General features: G+C 40.2%; 1 protein-coding gene across 10 annotated transcripts in view; it reads right to left on the bottom strand.

Annotated features, from left to right (window-relative positions):
• Positions 1-7,500, bottom strand: part of dcc (DCC netrin 1 receptor) — a 402,326-nt gene that overhangs the window by 160,157 nt on the left and 234,669 nt on the right.

Genomic DNA, 7,500 nt, shown 5'->3' with positions numbered 1-7,500 from the left:
AAACAGATGTAGATTTCACACACACACACACACACACACTCTCTCTCTATGCCTGAGAGAGAGAGAGAGAGAGAGAAAGAGAGAGAGAGAGAGAGAGAGAGAGAGTGAGAGAGAGACTGTGGGTTTATGTGGACTGAGCCCTGCGTTACACAAACTCACATGGGAACCCCAATTATTTCTTTGCTTTTTGCCAACAAAATGTGTTGCACAGTCCTGAGTCTTATCGCAGTGATTACTGTTAACATCATTGCCTTAACTGCCTCCAATTACACTCAGCGTACACGTTTGCTGACAGCACAAACACACACACACACACACACACACACAGAAGCTAATCGGACCGGTCAAAACACAACACATGACATTCCAGAATTGCAGGAACAGTTAAGGCACTTTCCATTCATTACCCTTATACTGGAATGATGATCAGCTCTGGTAAATGCTGACAATGTGAGTCTGAGTGCCATTTTACATCAAATGTATTTACATAAAATTTACATTTACATCATACTACTAAAAGCAGCAGCAGATTTAATGACTTGATAGAACTGACGGTAACAGAGTTTACAATAACAGAGATGACAATAACAGAGATGACGATAAAATTTGACGATAACAGAACTGATGATAACAGATGACGATAACAGAGTTGACGATAACAGAGTTGACGATAACAGAGTTGACGATAACAGAGTTGATGATAACAGATGACGATTACAGAGTTGACGATAACAGAGTTGACGATAACAGAGATGACGATAACAGAGTTGACGATAACAGAGTTGACGATTACAGAGTTGACGATAACAGAGTTGACGATAACAGAGTTGATGATAACAGATGACGATTACAGAGTTGACGATTACAGAGTTGACGATAACAGAGTTGATGATAACAGATGACGATTACAGAGTTGACGATAACAGAGTTGATGATAACAGATGACGATTACAGAGTTGACGATAACAGAGTTGACGATAACAGAGATGACGATAACAGAGTTGATGATAACAGATGACGATTACAGAGTTGACGATAACAGAGTTGACGATTACAGAGTTGACGATAACAGAGTTGATGATAACAGAGTTGACGATAACAGAGTTGACGATTACAGAGTTGACGATAACAGAGTTGACGATAACAGAGTTGATGATAACAGATGACGATTACAGAGTTGACGATAACAGAGTTGACGATAACAGAGATGACGATAACAGAGTTGATGATAACAGATGACGATTACAGAGTTGACGATAACAGAGTTGACGATAACAGAGATGACGATAACAAAGTTGACGATTACAGAGTTGACGATAACAGAGTTGATGATAACAGATGACGATTACAGAGTTGACGATAACAGAGTTGAAGATAACAGAGTTGATGATAACAGATGACGATTACAGAGTTGACGATAACAGAGTTGACGATAACAGAGATGACGATAAGAGTTGACGATAACAGATGACGATAACAGAGTTGACGATAACAGAATTGGCGATAACAGAGATGACGATAACAGAGTTGACGATAACAGAGTTGACGATAACAGAGATGACGATAACAGAGTTGACGATAACAGATGACGATTACAGAGTTGATGATAACAGTTGACGATAACAGAGTTGACGATAACTGATGACGATAACAGAGATTACGATAACAGAGTTGACGATAGCAGTTGACGATAACAGAGTTGACGATAACAGTTGACGATAACAGAGATGACGCAAACAGAGCTGACGATAACAGAGTTGACGATAACAGAGTTGACGATAACAGAGTTGACGATAACTGATGAGGATAACAGAGATGACGCAAACAGAGTTGACGGTAACAGAGTTGACAGTAACAGAGTTTGACAACAACAGAGTCGTCGTTCTCCATCTTGTTGTGCTTTAGCTGCAGAGTCGAGCAGAACACAGACACACACTACATGTGCTTTTATTGCTTAAATTAGGAATAATACAGAAAATAGAACGATAATGGTAACATCCACACACAGGCACACGCACACACACACACACACACACACACACCCTCTTACACTCTCTCTCTCTCTCTCTCTGACACAAACACATCCTCAGATACGTACATAACCTCACATACTCTCTCTTACACAAATACACTCTTTTTTTCTCTCTTTCTCTTTCTCACACACACGCGCTCAAGAGACACACACTGTGGCCTGTGATTACAGAACTTCATTATCTGCTCTCATTAAAAGGGTGTTCATATGCAAATGAGCAGAGAGAGCGTTTAAATCTAATTAACAGAGAGAGAAAAATGAGCAGCGCTGGAGGAGTTATTCCCAAAATAGAGGAACGTCTCAGGAGAAAAGACAGGAGGAGGAGAAGACAAACACCCTACACCCCCATAATCCTCTGCTCATCACTCAAACAAACACAGTTACACAACAAACACAGCTACACAACAAACACAGCTACACAAGAAACACAGCTACAAAACAAACAAAGCTACACAACAAACACAGCTACACAACAAACACAGCTACACAACAAACACAGCTACACAACAAACACAACTGAAACACAAACAACTACACAACAAACACAACTATACAACAAACACAACTAAAGCACAAGCACAACTGAAACATAAACAACTACACAACAAACACACCTATACAACAAACACAACTACATAACAAACACAACTAAAGCACAAACACAACTGAAACATGAACAACTACACAACAAACACAACTGCACAACAAACACAACTGAAGCACAAACAACTACACAACAAACACAACTACATGTACATAACAAACACAACTGAAGCACAAACACAACTGAAGCACAAACAAAACTACACAACAAACACAGCTACACAACAAACACAGCTACACAACAAACACAACAGAACCACAAACACAACTAAAACACAAACACAAAGTGATGTCATGCGCCTAAACCACAACCTAACCCAAACCAGTGAACTAAAAATCCAGTTAAATAACAACCACACTAACCACAGTAAAAGGTCTCTTGATTGGCCACGCAAACACAGGCCACTCCCACAGACACCACTCGGCTGGCCAATCACACAGAGCAGATTTCACTAACATACGGCAGATAATAAACAAACATGGACACAACCTCATTCATTCTGTTAAACAGCAAGAGGGAAGTAAACAAGACCTGATCTCAGAACTGCTGAGAATGACATACACACACACACACACACACACACACACACACACACACACACACACACACACACTTAGACAGATGCACAAGACTCAGGCACAGACAAACACACATTCTCTCTCTTATACACACACAGACACACAGACACACACACACACACACACACACACACACACAGACACACACACACACACTCCAGCTGTGTGTGTGACATGTTCAACAGCAGGACTGACACACAGCAGAGCAAATGTCAAGCGTTGCGTCACTGCATGAGTCTGTCACACACACATGCGCACGCACGCACGCACACACACACACACACACACACACACACACACACACACACACACACACGTACACACACATGCATGAATGTCAGGAAGGTCATTTAAGGTCAAAGCCATTTTTCATAATAAACTGTGTGACAGCAGCAGCACTTCTGAGAGAGAAATCAAACCAGGCAGAAATGATCAAAATAAAGAGAGGCTCGCTGAGTTCTGGCATATCATTAAGTAAAATACTGAATAAAAACTGTATGAAACTGTGAGTGTGTGAAAAATATTCACCCGTCTGTCCAATAGTAATTACTTGTCAAATATTTCTCAAGTGCTGCTGAACAGAGCAATGGCTGAATCCTCACAATATTTTTTTAGTATATATATATATATATAAAGGTCATTATTATTAGCCTCTTTACAGATTGATTATTCGATTGTCCCCAGAACAAACCACTGTTATACAATGACTTGCCTAATTACCCTAACTTTACCCTAATTACCCTAGTGAAGCCTTTAAGGATGCAGTATGTAAGTTTGACACCCAGTGGTGGAACTCGGTATTGCACTCTTGGATCGAAATACATTTTCGCTCAGTTCCACTTTTGAGGAGTGCACACAAGCGCAGGTTGTCAGATTGATGGTAATGTGTCTGACTGAATATATATATATATATATATATATATATATATATATATATATATATATATATATATATATATATATATATATATATATATATATACACACACACACACAGGAATTAGAATATATTAGAATTGACTTCTATTTCTCACAGGTGAACAACAGAACACTGAGCATGATCAGCTCAGGTACAGCTGATGTGCTTTATTCAGTGTTAAATGCTAATAATGTGAGTCTAACAGGAGATTTATTGCCGTACTACTGAAAGCAGCAGCAGATAGTTCAGCTCAGATCAGGACAATACAATAAAGCGTCTGAAACTCAGAACTGAGACTCAGTGCAAACCAACACATATCAGTGATTCAGCATCTACATTTAATCCTGTTCAAGAGGTTCAGGGCTTGATATTAACATCAACCAACCCGCCAAATGCCAGTAGATTTCAGCTGTGTAGTAAGACAGTAAGACAGCCACTCCCACTAGCCATTTTGGCTGGTTGTAAACACATTTAAAATGGTAGTTTTCTTTAAAGCAGGTTGGACAATAAAGACAGCTCAATGTGCATGCAAATGTGATCTTAGAATAAAGAAGTATCAAGACAAAAATAACCGTGTTCGCGAAAGCAAAAGAAAGAGCACACAGGTGACATGAATGACTGTTTACAAAGCGTGCACGCTCCCGTTTACTTGCACAAAGAAACTGTGGCTGGAAACTCAACTGGTGTGATCCGTTCTCTTCACAATAGACTAGACAAATGTGATGCTCGTGCATCCACAGTCCTGCTGCTTTCAAGAGCTCCCGATTTTTGCAAGCAGTTGCTGCTTTCACTTTCACCATTCTTTGAACAGATGAACAGGCCTAATGATAACGTGATCCTTTCATTAGCACACACAGTATGCTTTCTTTTGCTTATGGATATTTTTGTTAATATGGTTTAATTCTATTTTCTACAATAAGATTGCTTCAATAGAAGATTACCTCCTCATTTAGTAAACTGGTGATCTGGGAGCTTTAGCCAGGACACAGTTTATGCATTTGTTTTAGATGGCAATAATTATTTTTAAAATAATTTTCGTTGATTAAAAAGAGCATGTATTCAGCTATATATAGCTTGTTTGACACACTATTTAAAATGCATGGCTGAGAAATATTTATTTGTTTTTAATGTGGTCAGAGATAAATTTGGCAAATCCTTAAATTAACATTACGCAAAAACTGAATCAGGCCAGAGCTATCAGTCTTTTAGAGCAGAGCTGTCATACTTTAGGGTAGGGCAATCAATGCTTTAGGGAGGAGCTATCAATGCTTTAGGGAGGAGCTATCAATGCTTTAGGGCAAGAGTATCAGTCCTTTAAGGAAGAGCTATCACTGCTTTAGGGAGGAGCTATCACTGCTTTAGGGAGGAGCTATCAATGCTTTAGGGAGGAGCTATCACTGCTTTAGGGAGGAGCTATCAATGCTTTAAGGAAGAGCTATCACTGCTTTAGGGAGGAGCTATCACTGCTTTAGGGAGGAGCTATCAATGCTTTAGGGAGGAGCTATCACTGCTTTAGGGAGGAGCTATCAATGCTTTAGGGTGGAGTTATCAATGCTTTAGGGTGGAGTTATCAATGCTTTAGGGAGGAGTTATCAATGCTTTACGGAGGAGTTATCAATGCTTTAGGGAGGAGTTATCAATGCTTTAGGGAGGAGCTATCAATGCTTTAGGGAGGAGCTATCAATGCTTTAGGGAGGAGTTATCAATGCTTTAGGGAGGAGTTATCAATGCTTTAGGGAGGAGCTATCAATGCTTTAGGGAGGAGCTATCAATGCTTTAGAGAGGAGCTATCAATGCTTTAGGGAGGAGCTATCAATGCTTTAGGGAGGAGTTATCAATGCTTTACGGAGGAGTTATCAATGCTTTAGGGAGGAGCTATCAATGCTTTAGGGAGGAGCTATCAATGCTTTAGAGAGGAGCTATCAATGCTTTAGGGAGGAGCTATCAATGCTTTAGAGAGGAGCTATCAATGCTTTAGGGAGGAGCTATCAATGCTTTAGGGAGGAGTTATCAATGCTTTAGGGAGGAGCTATCAATGCTTTAGGGAGGAGCTATCAATGCTTTAGGGAGGAGCTATCAATGCTTTAGGGAGGAGTTATCAATGCTTTAGGGAGGAGCTATCAGTGCTTTAGGGAGGAGCTATCAATGCTTTAGGGAGGAGTTATCAATGCTTTAGGGAGGAGCTATCAATGCTTTAGGGAGGAGCTATCAATGCTTTAGGGAGGAGCTATCAATGCTTTAGGGAGGAGTTATCAATGCTTTACGGAGGAGTTATCAATGCTTTAGGGAGGAGCTATCAATGCTTTAGGGAGGAGCTATCAATGCTTTAGAGAGGAGCTATCAATGCTTTAGGGAGGAGCTATCAATGCTTTAGAGAGGAGCTATCAATGCTTTAGGGAGGAGCTATCAATGCTTTAGGGAGGAGTTATCAATGCTTTAGGGAGGAGCTATCAATGCTTTAGGGAGGAGCTATCAATGCTTTAGGGAGGAGCTATCAATGCTTTAGGGAGGAGCTATCAATGCTTTACGCAAAACTAATTAAAAATTACGCAAAACTAAATCAAGTCATATTAGCATGTCAAAGTCAAATTCCTGCATATAAAATATCTTCTCCCAGCAACAAAATTGTGGCTAGTGAAACTGGCGAGTGGTTAGTAATGTTGGAAAACAACTAGCCACAGTGGCTGGTGAGCAAAAACGTTAACGTCAAGCCCTGAAGAGCTTTAATATGTGTTCATTAGATTCTAAAGCTCAGCGTTGTGCTGGAGTGCAGTGAGTGCACTATTCTGTGCTTCTGAATGGCTGTGTTTACATTTCTGTCCTGTTTCGTCTGCTGCAATCAGCCCTAATGCTCATCACTGTGTATCTCCTCATGTAGTGTGTTGTTAGGAAACGGGTTACAATGTGACCTGCTCACCTAATATTTACACTCGTGATATTGATATTATTTGCTCATTAATAACCTCATGTGGAACTCTGAATCTGCGTCTCATTTCAGTGTCTGCTACTGTCCACCAGAGGGCACATTTCAGCCACGGATGCATGCTTTGAGCGCCTTCCTGACTGAGTAAATGAAATACGCTGTTTTCCACCATCTGGCAACCCGAGGTGCTGAAATATAATTGGCTAGACTGGCATTGGCCACGTTAAAGAGGCTAAAACAAAGACACGTAACACACGTTCACAGCAGAATATCTGACTTCAGCATTGTGTCTCAGATAAACCAGAGTGTGTGTTTCTGAATATCTGCACACATATGATGCTGTTTTCATGCTCTAGAAGAGTCAAACACTGACATTCAGCAGCTTTAAATGTCACTTTAAGCTGAATACTATTATCTTGAAGAATATCTAGTCAAATAGTATGT

Source organism: Danio rerio, chromosome 5, assembly GCF_049306965.1.
Source record: "Danio rerio strain Tuebingen ecotype United States chromosome 5, GRCz12tu, whole genome shotgun sequence".
In the NCBI taxonomy this organism is placed as follows: domain Eukaryota; kingdom Metazoa; phylum Chordata; class Actinopteri; order Cypriniformes; family Danionidae; genus Danio; species Danio rerio.
This window is presented reverse-complemented; position numbering and strand designations above follow the sequence as displayed.